General features: G+C 52.8%; 1 protein-coding gene across 10 annotated transcripts in view; it reads left to right on the top strand.

Annotated features, from left to right (window-relative positions):
* The window catches only part of PRKAG2 (protein kinase AMP-activated non-catalytic subunit gamma 2), a 329233-nt gene that overhangs the window by 154728 nt on the left and 150218 nt on the right, over positions 1 to 24287 (top strand). Inside the window, exon 1 of one of the 10 annotated variants that reach the window (XM_063667998.1) lies at positions 4586 to 4680. The exons of the other annotated variants lie outside the window; for them this stretch is intronic. The gene's annotated coding sequence lies outside the window, so the exon portion shown is untranslated. Of the gene's footprint in view, positions 1 to 4585; positions 4681 to 24287 lie in introns of those variants that run through there. 10 annotated transcript variants of the gene reach the window in all.

Genomic DNA, 24287 nt, shown 5'->3' with positions numbered 1-24287 from the left:
CTTGATTGCCAGGCTGGGGAAGGGGTCTGAGCAGGGGTGGAGCGTCATGAGACTGTGGTGTGGGAGAGCTACAGGCTTTGCCATGCGTGGGCCGAGAGCGGTCTGTCCTGTGAGCAGTTGTCTTCCAGAGATTCTGCCGCACTTTTCCTCCACTGTCCCTGAGAGAGGGACTCCTGGAGTGGCCCTCCCTGTACCTCCTGCCGTTTGGCAACGGCAGCCCCATCCCTGTGGGCTGGCACGACTCCAGCCCAGGCCACATGTGGGGTGCTGCGTCTTGTGCCTTGAGAGACAGACCTGAGGGGGAAGAGGCTGTGCAGCAGCCAGGCCAGGACTGGGGGCTACATAGAGTCCCTCATTTAGGGATGCAGAGGAAGGCCATTTAGGGAAGGGAGACTGAGGCCAGAATATGGCCAGGGCCATGAGTGCTGGCCTGGGTCAACGCCACCGTCAGCCACTGATGATATCACATGGTGCATCTTCTACTATGTTTTTACCTTTGATAACTCTGTTAAGGCAAGTAAAGTAGGTGGTACAGGTGGTGCTCCCCTCTTACAGATGGGGAAACTGAGGCCCAGAGAGGCCAAGAGAAGTGTCAGTGACACCTGGCAGCAGCAGATGGGCAGAAGAGGAGGAGCCCCTCAGCCCACCTCCCAGCAGTGGTGCCCACGGGTGATGGTCACTCTTTACTAGGGGGCTTCCCGTGAGGTAGGCCCCCCCTCGTGTAGCAGCATAAGAACATCCCCCGCTCTGCCACGTTCCTCACCCACACTCTAGCTGCTGACCCGGGCTGCCCTGCACCTCCCAGGGGATACAGGGCCTGAAGGCCCCTCCTCCCTCCCTCCTTCTCACTCCTGGGCCTGGCCAGCCCTGTTTTGATCACAGAACAGCTAAGGCTGATGGAAAGGGAGTGGCTGCAGTCTGGAGTGACCTCTGAGCAGCTGTGGCCAGTGACCCTGAGGAAGGATGTCCAGTTGGCAGCACAGAAAAAAGGAGCAAACCCCTGTGTCTCCAGGCGGGCAACCGTGGGCCAGGCATCCCCGAGGTGCGCCAGCCTGGAGGGTGATCAGCCTCAGCTTCCTAGCCCTTCCAGAGTCCCTGCCCAGGGGCACCCCAGCTCTGGTCTCCCGCTGCCCCAGCCTGCCTTCCTCCACCACGGGGCTCCCGTGGCTGCTGGTGGCTCACCTGGGGTCCTCCCCACCTCGATGGCTGGATGCCTCTGCCCCTGCACTCATTACAGCCTGGAGGGGTGTAGGGCCCTGCCTCCTCCTGGAGGTCCCAATCCCCCACAGGCAGGTCTGCCTCAAAGCCCACCAACACCAAATACCTTTGAGTATCAGTTGTTTTGTTTTGTTTTGTTTTGTTTTGTTTTGTTTTTTGAGGCAGAGTTTCGCTCTTGTTGCCCAGGCTGGAGTGCAATGACGCGATCTTGGCTCACTGTAACCTCTGCCTCCTGGGTTCAAGCGACTCTCCTACCTCAGCTTCCTGAGTAGCTGGGATTACAGGCGCACGCCACCACACCCAGCCAATTTTGTATTTTTAGTAGAGACGGGGTTTCACCATGTTGGTCAGACTGGTCTTGAATTCCTGACCTCAGGTGATCTGCCCGCCTTGGCCTCCCAAAGTGCTGGGATTACAGGCATGAGCCACTGCGCCTGGCCAGTATCACCTTTTTGATACTTGGCCAACAATGCCGTGCTAACTTCTAAAAATGTTTAAGGCAAAGTTTGCTAAAGTATAAGCATGTGGAGAAGAGCACAGATCATAGATGACAAATTTGCACAAACTGAACACCCTTGTGTAGCCAGCACCCCAGAAGCTCCCCACACTCTCTCCCAGCTACTTCCCCTCAAGATTGGCATCGTCTGGTTTTGAATTTACATGATTTTTTTTTAATCTGGCTTCTTTCACTTGCACTTCGTGAGATGCAGCTGTGCCTGCGCGCGGCGTTGAAGTTCACCAACTCCATTTCATTGCTGCAGAACCCTCCACTGTCTGCACAGACCACGACTCCTGCATCAGTCCAGTTGTTAATGGACACCATGGTTTCCAGTCGGGGCTGTGACAGAGTGCTCTCATGGGCACTCTTGTGCGTTGGTGTGCCTTTCTGTTGGACTCGTACTAAGATTGCTGGTAGTAGGGTACGCACGCAGCCATAGTAAATAATGTGGTATAAGCTCTGTGTGTACGTGTGTGTGTGTATGTGAGTGTCCTGCCTCCCTGGTGATTCTGTAAGCAGGTGCTGTGTCTTCACTTCCCCAGGCTTCCTAACCTGGCGCCCTGCACGCCAGCCCTCTTCTGCCACCATCCGGCTCTGCACACATGCAGGTGCTTTGCCTCATCTGGTAGTTGAGGCTCAGCATGCATTTCTGCCAAAGCCCTCGGTTCCTCTGATGGGCAGTGCCCATATCCTGAGCTGCTTCCCCACTAGCAGGACTTAGATGCTGCCTGTGAAGGACACACCACGAAGATAGCAGGTGGGACCCCCGTGGAGAGGGAGCTCCATCTCTGAGGCTGCCTGCTTCCTCGGGCTCAGCCTTGGGATTTATTCATGACTGGGAACTATAGCAGGACCTGGTTTGTAACCACCAGCTGTCGCTATAGCAACTCCTTATACCAGCCTCTACACTAAAAATAGATCACCTTCATCCCTAGGATAGAAAAATCAAAGAAAATCAAAGTGGGGGAGGGCCCAACCTGCTCCGGGATTTCGAGGTGCAGTGACATAGCTCTTCTCGGCCTCTGTCTTCTCCCACCAGTGGCAGAAAGGGCACAGGCAGGGTGCAGACCAGCCCCTGTGCAGCCTTGGGGGCCCGGGGCACTGAGGTCTTCCCCACACTTCAAGTCTTATCTGTCTTCTTCTGTCTGGTATGAACTGTCTGTATACAATCGAATACAAATTATAAATAATTGTATTTTTGCCTAGGTTTTATTTGGTTTCTTGAAACTAGCTCTTCTGTGGAATGGTAAATTGCTACCACACCCAGCCTGGCTTTTTTTTTTCCACTGTGGCAAATATGCATAACATAAAATTTACCGATGTACCCATCTTTAAGTATACAGCTCAGTAGCGTTAAGTACACGCACGTTGCTGTGCAGCCATCCATCCATCTCCAGAACCCTTTTCATCCTGCAACACTGAAACTCTGGCCCATCAACCCTGACTCCCCGTGCTCCTCCCCAGCCCCTGGAAGCCACCCTTCTACTTCTGTCTCCATGAATTTGATGACTCCAGGGACCTCTCGTCAGCGGAATCAGACAGTATTTGTTTGTGACTGGCCTGTTTCCCTCAAGCATCATGTCCGCACAGATGTCCTTCGTGTGTGTGTGTGGCGGGTGGCAGGATCTCCCTCTTTTTTAAGGCTGAATAATATTCTGCTGTGTGTGTGGAGCACATTTTGTTCATCTGTCGATGGACACGTGGGTTGCTTCCCGCCTACTCTTTGTATCATCACCCACGGTAGGGAGATCTCCTCTCTCCAAGGAGATCGCAGGCTCTTTGAGGCAGTGCGGACCTCGCTCCTGTCAGCCCATGAAGGGGCAGGAGTACTCATGTCAGGTGCGGTGAAGGGGGTCAATGCATCCACAGGCCAGGGTTGGGAGGCCTCTCCTGGACTCACGGCCACAGTGGCAGCCCCCTTGGGCACCGAGGAGGAGTGGGACGCACTGAGCAGCCCCGCCATGCCCCGGGTCCCCACTATCGGAGTTTCTGATGGTAGAAGTCTAGGCTCGGGATGCTTTCTGGTGCCGGTGCCACCCTCTGTTCCACTGTCACTCCCGAGGCCTCTGCAAGTCGGCACTTGGAGCCCGAGCAGGAGGGAGCGCGGCGCAGAGAGCCGCACTTGTGGTGTAGGCAAGCGGCTGCTCTGGCTAGGGAGTGTGCAAGCTCTGGAATCCCGGCACGGCCTGCGCAGGGGCCCAGAGCACAGGGTCCTTTGAAAAGAGGGAAGCAAGGGTGCCCAAAGCCCGGGAAGTGCCTGGGAGGGCAACGACGGGACCTGGAGACAGAAGTGAGCCAGCACCAGCTCTACCCTCCAAGGGCCCGCGCAGGAGTTCCCATCCTAGAGTTCTGAGCAGCATGGCCTGTGGGAACCTCCCTGCCTTGGGAAGTCACCAGTCACCCCTTTCCTCAGGAGGTGAGGACGGGAGCAGGTGCAACCTCTGAGGGACAGCAGGGCCGACAGACTCTCTGTGGAGACGCCCATCCCTGGGCTTGCTGAGAGGATGACGAAGGGGCTGGGGGCTGGAAGGGCCCTGTAGTCTGTCTGGCTGTCTGTGAAAGGGCCCTGTATGCAAAGTGACCCCCAAATGCAGAAAGAGCCCAGAAACCAAAGAACAAGACAGACAGATCCAGTGTGTTGTTATAGGGTGATTTTATTGGGGAACTTACAGGCAGAAGTGTAGTCTTGGGCAACCACAAGACAGGTGGGTCCCCACCAGCACCCCCCAGACCCAGGGCTTCTATACGTAGGGCAAGGGTATGGCGCTCCAGAGGGAAGGTGTAGGAATATGCCTAAGGGCAGGATTTACCATGGAGTTTATAGAGGTTGATTTGCCCTAAGGGCAGGACTTATGGCAAGTACTTGCTCTTACACAGGAACAGTAGAGCAGCTGGAACCGGGGTTGATCAGAAGCCGAGGTGGAGGATTTGCTCCCAAGATGGAGCTGCTTCAGGCTCCACAGGTGAGTTGGCTGAAACATGGACCCAAAGGTGGCACATGCTGAATGGAGTTGAAACACCAGAACCGCCTGGGTCTGCTGCAGAGGGAGGCATCATGGCTTAGGGAGACTGGAGAGGATTTGCCATTTGAGACCAACTCACCTGCCACTCACACACCTTTCACCAAGACTGTGGTGAGGTAGCCCAGCGCCCTTGAAGAGCTCCTTGTAGGTTGGAAATCACAGGGGGACCTGCTGCCACTGACTGGGGATCCTAAATGAAGTGGAAGTATCTGGGTCCCAGCATGGCAGGGGCCGAGTGGAAACGATCACCAAAGGCAAGGCAGGTGCGGCCCATCGGTGAAAGCAGAGGCCAAGCAGCCATCAGGACCATCAGACTCAGCTCCTCAGGGTGGGCCATGTGACGTAGGGCGTGGGCCAGTTCACCACCGTGTTCTTAGAAGTGAAATGGATGGGAAGCCTGCTACATTCTAACTCAATCTGTATAAGTAGAAGAGAAGGCTAAGTGAACAAAAGTCTAGCTCGAATGCATCACGGTCCTTCAATCAATTCTTAGGCTTGAGCCAGTTTCCAGACCCAGAACCCTTTGAGTGGAAGGGAGGCTGGGTCCCCTTGAAGGAGGACTCCACTGCACTACCAAAAATGTATACTATTCACCTCTCTCCCGTTCTTCCCCAGCGGGACTTATGGCTTTTACCAGGGCAACTGGGCATTAGGGAAAGGGTATTGGAGGTGACAGAACACCGATTCTAAACTGACATTCAGCCCAGGAGACGCACGAGGTCATCGTGGTCCACCCATCAGAGCCGGGGCTGTGGACACAGAAAGAGACAGTGACTAGCATAGAATTTCTCCAGTACTCCCGCGGTGGAGGGGAGGAGTGGGCAGGCTGCAGAGGATGACTTTCCCGTCTGCAGCCTTCCATTTTCCACTTTTTGAGAGGCAGAGACCTAAGAAAAGAGGAGCCAAGGATGTGGTTGTGGGGCTGGGGTGCTCAGAAGCAGGGAGCAGCTGGAGGATTAAAAGGCCTCTGGGGCAGGGAGGAATGTCATTTAATCGGGACCTGCCGGGCCTGTGCCTATCTAATCAGTTTTGCTGTGTGTTAGTAGCACATCCATAATAAGAAGTGCCCATGACAGCCGGGACTGGGAATCGGTGTTGAGCTGTTGGCTGATGGTAGGGAGGCGGCGGTGCACACTCTCGGCTTGCCTTGCACACGAACCTCGCAGAGCACGGGGCTGCATGTCCCCGTGTCCCCACGGGAGTCTTGTGGCATTTCTGGAGAATAGACAGGATTCTACCCCCGCCACTTGCCTGCTAAAGTCTAGCATTCCTTTATCAAAGCCGAGCCCTTCTTTCTTCAGTGAGACATAAGCTCCACGAGGAGACCCCTGGGGAGGGAGCTGGGGTAAGTGATGGTAGTCCTTTCGCTGAAAGTTTTGATGCCAAGAGTAGGAGAGGAAAGGATGCCAATGGCAAGACATCCTTGGCTGAAAGATGGCTGCTTTCACCCATCCTAATGTTTGTAAACTTATTTACCCTTTTCCTAAGGTGAGGTTGGCAGGCAGTGCCATGTCAAGCAAGTAACGAACTAACGCTCCCCTGAACATAGCTCGTCAGGAGGAAGGGTGCTAGGAAAACCAGACTGCAATGGGCTGAACCCCTTTTATAAGACAGCAAAGTCTTGGTCACATCTGAGTCTACACCTGCATTGTAAAGAATGTCTCTGGGGGTAAATGAGAGAGCCAACTAATGAGAAATACAGGTTATAGGCTCATTGTGCTGTGGGGCACTAGGCCTCCTGTAGGAGCTATGCCAGGAGGATTCTACAACATCCATCATATTCACATGCAGGAAACAATAGCCAGCTCACCCACAAGACAGAATGCCACAGCCACGCTTGAGAAATTCTGCAAGGTGATTGTGTAGGAAGGAGTAGTCAGGGTGGGCTGCATGGAGGAGGTGGCCTTGAACTGGGCCTCGAGGGAGTAGCAGGGTTGGGATAGGCAGATAAGGGAAAAGAATCTGGGACAAGGAGTATGTGTAGTGTTTGTACAGAGTCACCATGGGAACTAGGGGACATGGGTGGGAGAGGAATGGTAAGGCCAGATAACGTCTATGAAAGCAAACATAATTGGCTGGTACTTGCTTGATGGGACATTGGCCTGACACTGTGAATATCCGAGGCCAAAACATCTCTCTTCTCCAGACAAACTAAATCTCTACTCAGATTTTAGAGGGGCCTGCCCTGCTGCTCCCTGGCCAACAGAGTAGAATGTCCTTGACTGCCCCAGAGGGTCCTAGCATATGTCCCCCACTGTCACAGGGGCAGGCCTGGAGGGGGACATTAGGTGACCATGGGGCAGAGGGGTGGCACGCCTCCTGTGGGAGGTGGCTGGTCATCCTCAGTTCTGCATGAGAGGCCTTGGAGGGAGGACGTGCTCTGGGGAGCCAGGCCCTCGGGCACCCGAGCTGGGCCCCATAGCGCTGTGCTGGCCCTGGCCCTGTCTTCAGCCCTTTCCTGTTGGCATTAGAGCTCCAGCTGTAGACAGAAGGCAGCTCCAGAGTGACCGAGGAGATGGCAGAGGAAGCAGGAAGGGGCATTTTCGAGATGCAGAGAGGGGACAGGACCCCCGCTTCAGGATGCAGGATGGGTGGCTGCAGGGATGGCACCCCAGAAAAGCCTGAGTGCTGGGCGGCTGCAGGGTTCTGGCTCCCATGCCTGGGTAGGCGGCCAGACTGCCCCATCCAGCCCTCTGACATCCTCTATCCTTCTGTCCCCCTCCGCCCTCTCTGTCCCCTCCATCTCCTCTGCCCCCTTCATTCCCCTCCACCCTGGTCTGTCCTCTTTCACCCCGCTCTGTTCTTCATTCTCCTCTATTCCCTCTATCCTCTCTGCCTGCTCCATCTCCTTCTATTCCTTCTGCCCTTACTACCCCGTTCCATCCGTCTCTATCCACCCCCATTCCTCCCACCACTAACCTCTGTCCCTATCCATCCCCTCTGACCCCCTCCATCCCCTTCCATTCTCCATCCCCTTCTGTCACCTCTATCCCTTCCAAACCCTCCATTGCCATCTCTCCCCTCAATCCCCTGTCCTCCTCCATCCCTTTCCATCCCTCTGCCTCCTTCATCCCCCTCCATCCCCTCCATTCTCTCTGTCCTCCTTCATCCCCCTCTGTCCCCCTCTGCCGTTTCTGCTCATCTGGACGGGCTCTGGAGCCCTGCATGCATTTTCTAGAGCTTGACGGTGCTTTGTTTTCAAAACAGAGGCTGTCAGTGCTTGACTTCAGGGTGTCAAGGTCTGTTCTATCTATTTTAAGAAAATTGTTTTCCACAAATAGCAGTAAGAACGCAGTCTGTGTTACACCCACAGAGATTTAATTGCCTATAGACCAACCTCTTAGCTAGCAGCCTCCACCCTTTCTGGAAAGGGCTATGGTCTTGCTGTATTAGGTAGACTCTCCTATCTAGGGTGCTTTTGGGGCTGGAAGTAACAGAAACTCAAACGCGAACTGGCTTGAACAACAATACTTGTCCCAGACCAGCAAGTCCGTGTTCTTTCTCTCTGTGTCTATCTGGGCTTCCACTACCTTTCCTCATGGTCACAAACGGCTGTCTGCAGTCACTAGAGGAGTTTGTAGGTTTATGATCTGGAGGGAGAGAAAGAAGAAAGGGCATTTCCCCCCACTGTGGAATGAGGGCCCTTCTCTGATTCTGATTAGACCATCTTGGAAGGGCTCGCCCCTGGGCCAGTGCTAGTGGCCAGGCCTCACCCTGACCTAAGCACATCCCCTGGGGGTGCTCACAGGCCTGGAGGAGCCCAGGACTGGGCCAGAGCTGCCCCTGAGCTGGACCTGGGCAGAGCATGCACGGCCAATTGGGAGAGTTCCATGGGAAGGTGCAGATTGAGTGTGGCAGCCTCAGTGAAATAACAGAACTACCTCGGTAGGCACGGGGGCCTACTTGGAGAAGGTGTTACTTGGAGCCCCAACTTACAGGCTGCCTGGCACACTCAGGGGGAGGGGCAGGCTCCAGTTTCTTGTTGAGAGCAGATCAGGACACCAGGCCCACATAGGCTCTGGGAAGCTGGGTGGGAGTGGCAGCGCCCGTCACAAGACAGTGGTGCTGTGGGCAGGACCCAGGTAGGAATGCAGGTCCCTTGAGAGGCAGGTGCCAGGACGGGACTCAACACACACCAGACTCATTGGGGGAACTGCCGGGGAAGGATGAGGTTAGGGCGCAGAAGACAGGGAGCATCTTCTTTCTGACCCCTAGCGGCCACGGTGGCAGGGAAGATTGGACAGTGAGAGTCTCAGGGTGGCCCAGCACCCGGCACTTAGGCATTGGCTGGGAGCAGCCCAGGGCAGGGGCTGAGGGTGCTGGTGGGTTGGGAGCATGGTCTCTGTGTGAAGGGGGAAGCGGAAGTTATCGCCCAGCTCCCCCAGCAGGAGGCCTGAGCGGTGGGTTTCTGTGACTACCTCCTTCATAAAGCCCCACTTGCCCAAGAATTTGTATGATACGTTGGACCAGGGCTGAGCGTGCCGGGGCCGGGAAGTGTGTTGCAGAGGCTGGGAGTGGGGCAGGACCTCTCTCCCCTCTGCCGTGGGGCTTTCTGTCTGCTCTTCCACTGCTTCCACCGCTGAGCTGGTTGCAAGATACGTCTCGTCTCCCGGAGCAACGCTCGGGGAACAGGGTGGCGCGCGTCTCCTTCAGTCCCCTCCATTTCCCTGAGTTGGGGGCCTTGTACTTATCAGGGGCTTAATGAATGTTTGTGGATGGGTTGGAAAGTCTGAACACATAGAGAACAGGAATCATCTGAGTCTGGGAAACCACTTGGCAAGATGCAGGCTGGCACTTCAGGAACACAGGGAAACAGGCAGCCCTTTAGGTCTCAGAGGCCGATGCTGAAGAGAGATGAAGCCAGCTCTTGAACAGAAGGGCCATGGGAGGTGGGCAGACCTGCCTTCTGGTTTGGTGGACAAGAACGAGAGAATCCCATTGAGCAGTCATCTTTGGACTCCGTGGAAGGGGTCCCTCCAGTCAGGTATTCTTAGCTACGGGCCCAGAGATTCATTCTGGCTAGTTGTAGTGGATCCCAAAAATGTATTAAAAGTACTGAATAGCTCACAAAGTCCCCAGGATGCAAAAAACCTGTTTTTTTTGTTGTTGTTGTTTTGTTTTGTTTTGTTTTGTTTTGTTTTGCATCCTGGGGACTTTGTGAGCTACTCAGCACTTTTACTGGGGACTTCGGTGGGTTTCCAAGAGGAGCCCACCGTGACTTCCAGAGCGGGAACACGGAGGCCCATGTGGCACTGGGCACAACCACCATGACCTGCATGCAGCTGGAGGACTCGTGCTGTGCTATGGACCAGATCGTGTCCCCCGAATTCATACGTTGAAGCCCTGACCCTCGATGCGGCTTATTTGGAGATAGGGCTTTGAGGAGGTAATTAAGGGTAAATAAAGTCATAAGGGTGGGGCTGTAATCTGATAGGACTATGGCCTTACAAGAAGAGGAAGAGATCTATCCCCCTCCACCCACCACCACGGGAAAGTGGCTGCCTGCAAGCCAGGAAGAGAGTCCTCACCAGAAACCAACAGTGCTGGTACCCTGACCTTGGGCTTTCCAGCCCCCAGAACTGTAAGAAAATCAGCTTCTGTTACGTAAGCCACCCCATCTATGTGCTCTGTTCTGCCAGCCCAAGATGACTAAGATAGTGTCCGCTCTGGAAGCCAGGACCTCCTGCCTGGCATCTGCTTCCATGGAGCAGAAGCTGAGTCTGGCCCAGGACGACCCTCATATCAGAGCCCCTTTCCGCCACTCCCAAGGCCAGGCATAGGGAAGGTGTAAAAAGATGCTGTGTGGGCAGAAAGAATGACAAGCACCCACCCATGTAGGGATAGTGAATTTGAGGCAGGTCCCCAGCAAGGTCAAGGCCAGCTCCTTTCTCATGAAGGGATGCTTTCCTGGTGGGTCCCCAAGGCCCAGGATGTCTCATCAACTTTATAGGCTCAAAAAACCCACTATTTTCAGCACACCAAGAGCAGATTTATTACCTGGTTCACAGAAACTTAGCCAGATCCAAAGTTTTTTCATCCCAGTTGGCAGGCATAGTGGGCAGATATGTGGGTGGGCATGGCTACTCGCACATGCCAGGCCCTCCCCATCCTGTTGGCAGGGCCACACGGGAGCCAGACCAGAGCTGCTGAGTGGTCACTGTACCAGCCAGTAAGTCTGGGGCCGGGGCAGCCCTTCTCTTAAAAGGCATCTGGAGCCTCTTGTTTTCTGCCCTTTCCTTGGGACACCACCCTTCTGCCATTCTCTTCAGCTGGCGTTTCTCCAGAAAGTTCCTGCGTATGAAATTCAAGTCAAATATTATTCTTGCCTCCCTGCAAATGACCTCAGTCACCTTGAGTGGAGTTCTAGGTATTTCCAAATTCTTTAACCATGTAATTACAGTCTCTTGGGTAACTCTCGTCAATGACTGATTGCATCCTCTTTTTATGCGACTTTACAGCTTTATGAAGGCAACCTCTTTCCTTCTTTTTTTTTTTTCTTTTTGACGTGGGGTCTCGGTCTGTTGCCCAGGCTGGAGTGCAATGTCACGATCTCAGCTCACTGCAACCTCCACCTCCTGGGCTCAAGCAATTCTCCTGCCTCAACCTCCCAAGTAGCTGGGATTACAGGCATGCGTCACCCAACTCGACTAATTTTTGTACTTTTAGTAGAGACAGGGTTTTGCCATGTTGGCCAGGCTGGTCTCGAACTCCTGACCTCAAGTGATCCACCCACCTTGGCCTCCCAAAGTGCTGGGATTACAGGCGTGAGCCACCACACCCGGCCCACCTCTTTCCTTCTTTTCTTGCCTCAAATGCTTGTGGGGCAAGTCGCCGCTGCTCCCCTTCCTGCCAACACTCATTTCCCTAAAACGCTCTGGAAGCTGAAGGTGCGGGGTGTGTACCCATCTCTGCTCCACACGGGCTTGGGGGCTGGAGCAGCTGCGTGGCTCAGGCCTACGTGCTTTCTGCAGGGCTCTGTGTTTCAGACACTGTTTCCTTTCAGGAATTCAAAACACTGACTGCTAATTTCACTGGTCCCTGTTCTTTGCAGAATGAATTTATATGAAGTCCCATTCTTAGGTTGATTATGTCTAAGCCTCAGTTTCCACATCTACAGAATGGGGCAACAATGTCCCATACCTTCCTTCCTAAGGGATTATCATGCACCTGTTAAGTGCAAGGCTGGGCGGGGTTCTGTGCTTGTCGAGCATGGGAACAAGTGTATAGCTGGCTGGTTGCCCTTTGAGCCTGGAGCGGTGAGGCCAGGACTTGTGGATCCAAGCCCTCCCTGGACAAGGTGGGCTTGCTCTGTTGGGAGTCTACATACAGACCCCTGCCCAGCCCCTGCTTCTTTAACGTGCCGAGGGTCACAAAGGGGGCTTGAATACAAAGCATTTTCACCTGATGGAGGTCTCTATCCATTCACTTGGCAAACATTTGTCTGACATGTCATAATCAACACTTTCACACTCGGCCTTCTCTAATCTCTGGGTTTCTTAAAGGCCAAGGGTACCTCAGGTTCAGCACCACATCTGACCCATGGGGCCAACATCAGCCTGTGAACTTCCTGATTTGTGTATAGTTGTAAATGTTTAAACTTCTTAAACTTGTATTAAGCAAATCTCCAGCACATATCAAAGAGAAGAGAGCGTACTGAAGCCCTGTGTGTCCTCTGCTCAACCCCAGACTACAAACTCAAGGGCAATCGAGCTCCATCCCTGCACACACCCACCTCCCCTGCCCCTCGGATTATTTTGAAGCAAATCCAAGACATGTCATTTCATCTATAAATATACAGAAGTGCCTCTTGAAAATCCTTCCTGGAATCCTAAGACGCCGTGAGATAGGACCGCCGCCCTGTGAGCGAGGAGAGTGGAGTCCCGCACCTAGGCTCCCCACCCCGCCCTCTCTCCTGCCTTTTACTTTCGCCTTGAGCACCTGTTTTCTGTGGTCTCGGCTTTCCTGTTCGCTGCCTCCCTGGCGTGATCTTTAATTCTTCAGCCTTCCCCCTAGCTTTCTCTTCTTCCAGTCCATTCTCCCTTTCTAGATCACAACTCAAATTGGAATTTTAAAAAAATTTGCTTTTGGCCAGGCATGGTGGCTCACGCTTGTAATCCCAGCACTTTGGGAGGCCGAGGCAGGTGGATTACCTGAGATCAGGAGTTCAAGACCAGCCTGACCAATATGGTGAAACCCTGTCTCTACTAAAAATACGAAAAAATTAGTTGGGCATGGTGGTGTGTGCCCGTAGTCCCAGCAACTTGGGAGGCTGAGACAGGAGAATTGGAAGTGGAGGTTGCAGTGAGCTGAGACTGTGCCACTGCACTCCAGCCTGGGCAACAGACGGGAACTCTGTCTCAAAAAAATAATAATAATAATAATTTTTTTTTTTTTTTTTTTGCTTTTAGGCCAGGTGCAGTGGCTCATGCCTGTAATCCCAGCACTTTGGGAGGCTGAGGTGGGTGGCTCACCTGAGGTTAGGAGTTTGAGACCAGCCTGGCCAACATAGCGAAACTCTGTCTCTACTAAAAATACAAAAATTAGTTGGGCATGGTGGTACGCACCTGTAATCCCAGCTACTTGGGAGGCCGAGGCAGGAGAATCACTTGAACCTAGGAGGCAGAGGTTGCAGTGAGCCAAGATCACACCAGTGCACTCCAGCCTGGGCAACAAGAGCGAAATTCCATCTCAAAAAAAATAAAAAATTGCTTTTAATTGGGTAGAATTTAACATCACTTATTATTATTTATTTTTTCTTATTTATTATTTTTTTGAGATGGAGTCTCGCTCTGTCACCCAGGCTAGAGTGCAGTGGCACAGCCTTGGCTCACTGCAACCTCCACCTCCTGGGTTCAAGCGATTCTCCTGCCTCAGCCTCCCGAGTAGCTGGGATTACAGGTGTGCGCCATCACACCTGGCTGATTTTTGTATTTTTAGTAGAGATGAGGTTTCGCCGTGTTGTCCAGGCTGGTCTTGACCTCCTGACTTCAGGTGATCTACTTGCCTCAGCCTCCCAAAGTGCTGGGATTACAGGCATGAGCTACTGCGCCGGGCCCACTTATTCTTAATTTTAGAAGTAGATGTTTAATAACTTATTTCACTTTTCTTTATAATGAAAGGAAACTTGCTTTTTACTAGTGTGGCCCCTAGAGTAGTTTTTTTCTCTGTTGGCCAATGGCCCTAAACAGATACACGAAGGGCACGGCCACCAGGGAGAGGTGCCAGGGTGTGGATGGGAGGACGGCGGCACGTGGATGGGAGGACGCTGGGGCACGATGGGAGGACGGCTCTCCCAGAAGCACTGCCGCCTCTCCACCTAGGCACGGCGGGGCGCAGATGGGAGGACGGCGGTGCGCGGATGGGAGGACGACAGGGCACGGATGGGAGGACAGCAGCGCGCGGATGGGAGGACGACAGGGCACGGATGGGAGGACAGCAGCGCACGGATGGGAGGACGACAGGGCACGGATGGGAGGACGACAGGGCACGGATGGGAGGACGACAGGGCACGGATGGGAGGACAGCAGCGCGCGGATGGGAGGACGACAGGGCACGGATGGGAGGACAGCAGCGCGCGGATGGGAGGACGACAGGGCACGGATGGGAGGACAGCAGCGCGCGGATGGGAGGACGACAGGGCACGGATGGGAGGACAGCAGCGCGCGGATGGGAGGACGACAGGGCACGGATGGGAGGACAGCAGCGCGCGGATGGGAGGACGACAGGGCACGGATGGGAGGACAGCAGCGCGCGGATGGGAGGACGACAGGGCACGGATGGGAGGACAGCAGCGCGCGGATGGGAGGACGACAGGGCACGGATGGGAGGACAGCAGCACGCAGATGGGAGGATGACAGGGCACGGATGGGAGGACGACAGGGCACGGATGGGAGGATGGCTCTCCTGGAAGCCCTGCCGCCTCCCCACCTTGGCCCACATTTTCCTCACGGCTTAGAAGTCAAACGTAAGTTAGGCCAGTGAGTAACTAGATAGGATGTTTAATGAGCGCTGAGTTTGTGCTAGGTGCTCTTCTCGTGAGATCTTATTTATTCCCCATGACAACCCCGTAAAGCCCATATTCCAATGGAGACACCTGTTCAGCTACCCAGCTAGTAAGTGGCAGGGCCGGGACCCCAGCCCGAGTTATCTAACCCCTACCAATGACCCCCCACACTTGACTGTCTGTGAGAATCCTTTGGGGGAATGTGCCGATTCTTGGACTTGAACCGCCAAATTGTGATGTGTTTGATCTGGGGTGGGAGCCAGGAAATTTGCATTTTTCATAAGACTTGTAAGTGATTTCGATGCATACGTCATGGTAGCTACGTTTAAACACTGGGGGTCAGGCGCCGTGGCTCCTGCCTGTAATCCTGGCACTTTGGGAGGCCGAGGTAGGAAGATCACTTCAGGCCAGAAGTTCAAGGCCAGCCTGGGCAACATAGACCCCTTCTCTATGAAACATTTAAAAAGTAACTGGGTGTGGTGGCGTGCACCTGTAATCCCAGCTACTCAGGAAGCTGAGGCAGGAGGGTCACTTGAGCCTCCTGAGGTTGTGGTGAGCTGTGTTCGTACCACTGCACTCCAGCCTGGGCAACAGAGAGAGACTTTGTCTCAAAAAAAAAAAAAAAAAAGAAATTAAAAAAGCAAAAACACCATCCTCATGAGTTAATAGTTGTTGAAATGGCATGCTAGAAAAAATGGAGTTCATTATTCTGTTCTGTCTACTTTTATATATGTGTTTAAATTTTTCCATACTAAAAAAGTAAAAAAAGAAAATACTGCATTACATACATGTGTGAGCTGTGGTACCATATCCTTTTTAAAAACTGCTGATTCACAGCCTGGCTTGCAAGCCAGGGTGTGTCCTACAACATCAGAATTAAACAAAAGGGTCTGCTTTTGTTGTGGGGAAAGACATCAGAGCAAAAGAAAACAAAGTCCACAATTCTTGCCATTCCCAGAAGAGTGTGAGGGATGTAGATCTGCAAACTGCATATCCATTTTCTAAGATGTCAGGCTCAGAATTCCTTCTTCCAAGACCCCCTGTCCTTCTGGGAGTTTTGCCCTTGAGTCTTCCTTCTCTGTTCACCATTTCCCATCCCTCTGCCTCGATTTGACAGTGCCATACAGGAGAAATGGGAACTGCTTCAGCTCCGAGGAAGGGCCATCCACTGGGCATTTGTAGGGAAGCAGAGAGAATGCCCCAAACCAGCTCACGCCCCTCTGCTCTTGGCACGTTCCAAGCACACAGGGCTCTCTGTGACAATCCTGTCTTTGCTTTGCCTGCTGGGAAAGTGCTGAAAATATCCTGCGCCCAAATGAGTGATGGAAAACGGAATGAATTTGCATGGCCAGAGCATTTTCCCCTCTGAAGCATCAGGCTTTGTGTAAATCTCCACAAGGCCTCAGAACCTCTCCCAGGAAAGACAGAGATGGAGGCTGGAGAGGATTGTGGTGTGTTCCACACCGTCCCTCAGCACAGCGTGGCCCCGGGTGACTGAATGTGGGCGTGGGGCACACTCATTTTGGTTACTCTGCATGCACTCCCTTTTTTGGCAACAGGAGCTTGATTGTGCCTGGGTGCCTCCTGGACCTGCAGCCCAGGAGCTGGTGTCCGAGGTCAGGCCAGCAGGCACTTCCCATCCCTGGGCTTGGCTCTGGCCAGGTGTCAGCTCATCAGGGCCAACAAGAGCAGATTTGTTTTGCTACATCAGTGGAGGAAGGGGACCTTCCCTTTCACAGTGGGCCGGAGCAAGGCCGCTGCAGGGCTGTCCCTGTGGTTACCATTAGCAGTCTCATGGGTCCTGAGTGTACAGTCACTGCCAGGGAGTGGAGGAGAGGGACCCAGTCTCCCGCGGTGGCCACCCCATCTGATTCTCACTCCAGGCCACACAGGATGTCCAGGCTTTGGGTGCTGGGCCCCTTCCTGCTGAGCCAGCAGAGCGTCCCTCCCCGGTGAGTGAGCCTGAGCCCGTCCATTGTTCACACTCCCCAGAGCTCTCAGAGGGTCGGGCGGAGGCCGGGTGCCAGGAGGGCACATGAGGGTGGGGGCCACACTGAGCCGCCCAGTCATGTTACACCACGTCATGCACACGCTGCGGAGGAAGGCCTGGAGTCCCTGGTGGCACCTGACATTCTGCCGCCACTGCCTCCGGGCAGTCATACCCTGACATGGGATCTGTACAGCTCCTCCGTCACCTGAGACACAGCCCAGCCACCTGGGGCGCCTGGGAAACCCAGAGGAGGGCGGCTTCCGGGTGATGGTGCCAAACCCAGTCGGTGGCAGGCCACCAACACTGGACCTGTGTCCCCATGTCTAGAGTTAGCACCAGGCTGTGGCTAGGAAGAGTCCTGGGGTCCAAAGATTTCTAAATTGTAGAACTCGCATCTGAGTTGAGACAGGCTAGCGGCTCTCAGGAACCTGCATATCCGAGAGTAACCCTAACAAGTAGTTTAAACACTTCTGTGATGGACAGCCTGTTCTCTTCCTCGTTCCTTCAACACATTTGATAAATATCTACAGGTTGCTTAACTTTCCTGTGCTTCAGTTTCACCATCCATAAAATGGGGATAATATTGCTGTCCTTGGTGGATGGAGATTAAAGGAAGCAATAGATTTAAAGTGTTGAAATATATTAACCTATTTGAATATTAACTCTTTGACTATTTTCTGAAGTGCATACACTAAAGTGCTTAGTAATCGCTGGTACTGTTATGCCTATTACTGTTACTACTAAGCCTAGCACTGTTAGTGCTCTAAGCTTAGCACTCTTAGTACTCTAAGCTTAGCACCCTCAGTACTCTAGCCTAGCACTATTAGTACTCTCAGCCTAGCATCCTCAGTACTCTAAGCCTAGCACACTCAGTACTCTAAACCTAGCACTCAGTACTCTAAGCCTAGCACTCAGTACTCTCAGCCTAGCACTCAGTACTCTCAGCCTAGCACTCTTCATAGTCTCAGCCTAGTACTCTTAGTACTTTAAGCCCAGCACTGTTGATCCTCTAAGCCTAGCACCCTCAGTGCTCTCAGCTTAGCACTGTTTGGTACTCTCAGCCTAGCACTCCGCACTCTCAGCCTAGTACTGTTGATACTCTAGGCCTAGCACTGTTAGTACTCTAAGCCTAGCATCCTCAGTACTCTAAGCCTAGCACCCTCAGTACTCTAAGCCTAGCACTCAGTACTCTCAGACTAGCACTCTTCATACTCTCAGCCTAGTACTCTTAGCACTTTAAGCCTAGCACCGTTGATCCTCTAAGCCTAGCACCCTCAGTACTCTAAGCCTAGCACTCTTAGTACTCTCAGCCTAGCACTCAGCACTCTCAGCCTAGTGCCGAGATACTCTAGGCCTAGCACTGTTAGTACTCTAAGCCTAGCACTCTCAGTACTCTAAGCCTAGCACTCTCAGTACTCTAAGCCTAGCACTCTCAGTACTCTAAGCCTAGCACTCTTAGTACTCTAACCCTAGCAGGTGAGTACTCTATTCCTAGCACTCGCAATACTCTAGGCCTAGTACTGCTGGTACCGTATGCCTAACACTGTTAGTACTTTGTAAGCCTAGCACTCTTAGTACTCTGGACCCAGCACTGCTGGCACTCTCTGCCTGCCACTATGAGTGCTCTGTACCAAGCAATATTCTAGACTCTGCTGACACAGAGGTACAGAGAACAAAGTCCCTGGCTTCGTGGAGCCTATTTGCTTGTAGGGGCAAGCAGAGTGTGTTAGATGTCATGACATCTCCATGTGTGTATCTGGGCGGGTAGTGACAAGTGAATAGAGAAAAATGAAGCTGAATGAGCATGTGGCGAATGGGGGTGTGTGAGCGACGCCCTCTTAGATGGCATGCTTAGGGAGGCCTCACTTTGGGTGGCTGCGCCCTGGGAGAGATGCAAGAGCAGGGAGAGGTCAGGGCTCCCGGGGAGGGTAGAACAGCACATGCATGGGCCCTGAAGGGGCTGCCCCTTGAGTCTTCGTCTAAGTGTGATGGGGTCACTGCAGAGCTTCGAGCAGAGGAGTGACGGGGTCTTCTCTTCCCACGAAGGTTCATGTGGCCTCGGTGTGGCAGCGGAGCAAAGGGGAGGGGAGTCTTTTGTGGTGGGGACACTGGTGGGTGACCACATGGTGTGCTGCCTTGGGGCAGGGGGCGAGAGCAAAGTCTCGGCAGCCGGGGGACAGGGGTGCCATGCGCTGAGATGGAGACAGGCTGGGTGGGGCACGGGCGGCAGAAAGTCCCGGACTTAGAGTTCTGGTTTCTATCCTGAAGTGAGAGGTGCCTCCTGAGTCTCCACCTGCCTCTGCCATCTCTCCACTGGTGCATCCAAGCCTCAGCTCAGGGGAGAGGCGGCGCCCAAAGGCCGGCCCTTCTGCTGAGGTGGCTGCTCCGTCTGGCAACTGAGCGGAAGACACCAGTGCAGTTTCTACTTGCTGGGCTCCGGCCACCCTTCTAGACTCGAGAGCGCTCCATGGGGGTCTACTGTAAATGCTTTTCCTCCTGAAAGCCCTCTGGAAGGCAAAGTGGCCATTGAATCCCCCAGGCACTCAGTGTCACACGTCACTCAGTGTCACAATATCACATGTCACTGTCACATCACTCAATGTCAGTCTCACATCACTCGTCACTGTCAATGTCACACATCACTCACAGCATCACACATCACTGTCAATGTTACACATATCACTTCACATCACTCAGTGTCACAGTGTGAGAAACATCCAATATCACAATGTCTCACACTTCACTCAGTGTCACGCAGTGTCACTTGTCAAAGTCACTGTGTTATGCATGTGTCACACAATGTCACATGTGTCGTTCAATGTCACATATGTCACTGACAGTCACATGTGTCAGTGTCACTCATGTCATTCAGTATCACATGTCACTGTCTCAATGTTACAGAATGTCACAAATATCAAAGTCACTCAATGTCACAGTGTCACACAGGTCACTCAGTGTCAATCTCATGTCACAGACACATAATGTCACAGAATGTCACATCACTCAATGTCATCACTCAACATCACCAAGTGTCACTCAATGTCACACAGTCACAAACAGCAGTCAATATCACATCACTCAACATCACTGTCATATAGTATCATACATCAATGTCACGCTGCATATCAGTGTCACAACATCACTCAATGTCATACACCATTGTCAGTGTCAGTGTCATACAGTACCATACATCCCTCATCGTCACACAGTGTCACACATTGTCACACATCGATGTCACACAATGTCAGTGTCACAACACTGTCACACAATGTCATTCAGTTCATACATCGTTCAGTGTCACAGTGTCACTCAGTGTCATACAGTTCATACATTGTTCATTGTCACAATATCACATACCATCATAAAATGTCATATCACTCAGTATCATGTCATTCAGTGTCACAAGTCACTCAATGTCATGCAATGTGACAGTATCACACAGTGTCACCATCACCCATCACAGTGTCACACAGTGTCATGGTTTCCAGCCCCTCTGCTTCTGGTGTTCTCACAGGACTGGGTAGCTGGTCTGCTGGGCTCCGACGGGAGCAGTGGCGTGCCCTGGAGGCTTCCTTTCAGCTCTGTCCATAGGTGCCCCGAGCTGAACCTGTGCTGGGGTTTAGTGTCAGGTGGCAGCACCAGGCTGTTGGCTCACATGGAACTTAAAAGGCCCTGCATCACCAAGGCACTCCAGAGAGGCAGCTGCCGGCCACTGCACTTACCCAGTGACTTTGCTGTGCTCAAGTTCCCTGTGAATTGCTGGACATTTTACCTTTGTCATCCCCTCTGGTCACTGCCTACATTACATGGGTAACACGGGGTATGAGAGGAAAGCCCTCCGTGTGGACAGTGCATCCTCACTTGCCGGGCCCCTACAGGTGCGCCATGAGGACCCTCTGGCTCCAAATTCCCTTTACCTGGCTGGCTCGATGGCTGAAAATCCTTCATTACAAATGCATTCCTTTGCTAAACAGAGAAGGCTGTAGAGTGAAAACCATCTTTACAGTGCATAGGAGATACTGGGTACATTTACTGTTTTTATTTTTTGTCGCTTCTACTGTCTTCGATGGCTGGCAGGTGCCAGGTTGGCTTGGGGGTTTGAGGGGCCACACAGTGCCCCACTGGACGATCATTCTGAGGGCGAGGCCTGACACCAGGAGCTATTAGAGTCCCAAGTTCACTAATGCGGTCTCTCGGAGTTAACCAAAAAAGAAAAGATAATAAGATTCATCAGACTTTCCTTTCACAATACCTCTCAGTAGCTGGCTGCATGGAGAGTTTGAGGTGAGAAGCAATTTGAGGTTTGGAGCCTGACAACCCTGGGTTCAGGTCCAGGTCAGCCAAATGATGCTGGGCAAGCCTCTTCATCTCTTCCTACTTCCATTTCCCCAGCTTTCAACGGGGACAGCGCCCCCTCTGTGGACAGCGGGGGCCAGTTCATACCCAGTGGTCGTGTCCAGGGGCCTTTGCAGGTGGACAGTCTGCACGTTTTCTCTGTGCGTCCTCCCCCGCCCCGTCTGGGTTGGGCCGAGGGTTCTCTGGGTAGGTGTCCACCATGTTCGCTATTGGGCTTTCCTGCCTTGGGGCCGGTGCTGGCTCACGCCTGGGCTTTCTTTGGCCCTGGTGGCCCTTGGGGGAGTTGGGCACATCACAGGCTCTGCGGCTATTCTGAGCCCCCTACTGACGCGGGCCCAGCTCCCTGGCTGGCCGGTTTAACTTGGTTCTTGACCAGCCACTCAATTATTTTTGTGTCCTTCGTTTGCCACTGCAGGGGTGGTGAGGACCCAGTCCTCCCTCAGGGCTGCTTCTGGAGATGAGATGGTGACATCAGATGGCTGCACTTGGCTTGGAGAACTGAGTCACCTTCGGGAGCACCCCACCAGAGAGGAGAGCGGGTGGTGGGTGCGAGCCAGAGAGCCTCTGGCCTTCAAATTCCCATTCCTCTCCCCCTCAAATTCCCATTCCTCTCCCCCAGAGCCAACAGTGTGACCCTCCCGAGGTTTGGAGAGCTCTGGAAGCAGAGGCACCCTCTTCCCTCATGGTAGACGCCTTTGGAGGGTGTATTTGAGTGCCCTACTCCATCTAGTCCCTGGCCAGGCCAGGTGGCTCCAATTGGGCTGAGATGCGTGGAGAACTACTGTGGCCTCCAGCTCAGGTTGGTGAAGCAGAAGCCATTGCCAGAACATATTCTAGACGCAGGCTGTGTTGAGCGTTTGCTGAAGCTGCTGTTACTGCCACAGCTAACGCCTAGTCTGGGAGGCAGCCAAAATGGGTTTGCATCTTTCCTTTGAATGCATTCCTTGGAAGAAAGTCAGAAGATTTCAGCTTGAAATTCTATAAAAACCATCATTTGCATTTCCAGTGCACACCTGCTCAAAGCAGGAGGCAGGTCAGGGTGCTGGTTGCTCGTACTCTGGTGTTCTGCAAGAAGCCCCGTGATGGGAGATCTCGGTGTCTTCCTGGGACTTAATCTTTACAGCAAGGCACTGTCCCAGGTGGGGAGACAGTCCTGACCCTTTTGGGACCCTAGTTTCACAGTCCGGGAGAGGAGTTGGATGTCTTGGAGAATCTGACTTGTTAAAGGCAGGACGAGGCAGGAGCCTGACCTCCTGGTCCTGGGCTATGAGTGGGTCTCTCTGCAGCCCTGATTGCAACTAGTCATTACCACCTATGAGGAAAGATTAGTTTCTCCTTTGGTGCCACAGGGCAAAGAGGCAGGAGGAGACAGCAGTCAGGAGCTTGGACTCCAGAGCCAGACTTCAAGGCTTGGCTGGAGCTCTGACTGACACCAGCCAGCTGTGTGGCCTTGGGCATGTCCCAGGGTCTTCTCTGTGCTGTATATCTGCTGTGCTGAGTCACACTGAAGTTGTGTTAGTAGTTGGCACCTAACCTTTTACTCTGGGAAGCATTTTCAACATGCTTTGCAGGGTGCAACGTGGTTTCGCATACCTGTCGTTTCATCTTAACCCTGATGAGCAAGACTCAAGAGACCCAGGCTCCTGGCTTGAAATTCTACCCTCAACAACAGTGAACTTGGGAGTTGCAGGTGCAGAGATGGGGGGGCGGGGGGATGTGAAATCATAAAACATGCGTAGGAATGTCAAATAAAACACAGCGGGTGAGATGAGGTCGGCTAAGAAGGGCCACTATAGAGCTGACCCTGTCCATGAGACTTCTACAAGGAAGTGCCACCGACCTGCAGAGGGCAGTGTAAGAAGGAGTCAACGCTCTTGCTCTAGGAGGGGGCCCCAGAGCCTGGAGAGTTAAGCAGGGAGACTGAAATTAATTTGAATAGCAGACCACCCTCCAGTCGAACACCCTACTCTAGGAGGACCTTAGTGGGCTGATCTTGGACAAATAGAATTGCTTTCTTTATGGGCCTTTGGGAAAACTGTGCTTACCTCTCACGTCTCTTTCTCTCTGAAAAGACGTAGCCCTCCCCCTATCTGTCTTCCTAAGGAGTGTCTGTCACAGACAGTCGGCTGTCCTCTCGCCCAGCTGTGTGTGATAGACAGATGCTTGCAGCCAGATGCCGGCTGCGTGTTCGGCATACTGGGGTGATCCTGCTTGGGACCGAGTGCTCGCCAGCCAACTTTCCTGGCTGGATTAATTTCCAATCCATGTACATCTGTGTGTGTGTTTTACAACCCGATTGAGAAAAGAGAAAAAACACCATAATCCCTTGTTTCCTTGGTGTTGCTCAAGAGGAAGTGGGCTTATCAGTAGGAATGAAAAGGGAGCCTGATATTCTCAGCCAACTCTGAGACCAGAGGGGTTTCCAGAGCAGCTTGATAACCTGAACATTTTATCCTGTATGTTTCAGACACCAGGCCTCTGTTCAGAGCAGCTGGAAGTATAACTCAATTGCATTTATGTTTTATCAGAAGGTTGAAAAATTCTCATTAACCTGCTAATCATCAAAAATGTGTTCAGCATTTGGCTGGTAATTTCAGTGGTGTCTCCTATAGAAGATAGTATCTGACACACCAAAGAAACCTCATTTCGTTCATGGCCCTTTTATTCCCGTTGCTGAGGCTACCAGGGGCAGGACTTTTAAGTGCTAACATTTTGGGGACGTGCTCTGTCCACTAAATCATAAGCTTTGTGGTGGTTACACTTGGGTTCAAAACCTGGTGCACCGCTGAGCAACCTTGCTGTCCCTGTGCCTCCCTTGGCAATACTCACTCTCTTTCTCCAAGCCGTGGCACCCCAGGAGGCAGAGAGTTGTAAATCCCCACCCGGTAGGTGTCACGTGGATTGCAGTAGATACGCAGGCCCAGCACATTGTAGATGTTCCACAAATGCTCAAACTTGGGCCCCTCCCTTTTCCTCATCTCTCTATAATGTCTTCTGTGCTGAATAAATACATCAACTAAAAGCAAGCAGCAATTCTGGGGAACATATGTATAGAATGTTCATACAGCATCATTTGTAATAGCCCCAAAGTGGACGCCCCCCAGATACCCATCAGCAGTCGAAATGGTAAACACATGGTGGTGAATTTGCATAATGGAACATCCTACAGCAATGTGGAGAAACAGTCTATAGCTACCT

Source organism: Pongo pygmaeus, chromosome 6, assembly GCF_028885625.2.
Source record: "Pongo pygmaeus isolate AG05252 chromosome 6, NHGRI_mPonPyg2-v2.0_pri, whole genome shotgun sequence".
In the NCBI taxonomy this organism is placed as follows: Eukaryota; Metazoa; Chordata; class Mammalia; order Primates; family Hominidae; genus Pongo; species Pongo pygmaeus.
The sequence above is the reverse complement of the archived record's forward strand: the minus strand, read 5'-3'. Positions and strand labels throughout refer to the sequence as shown.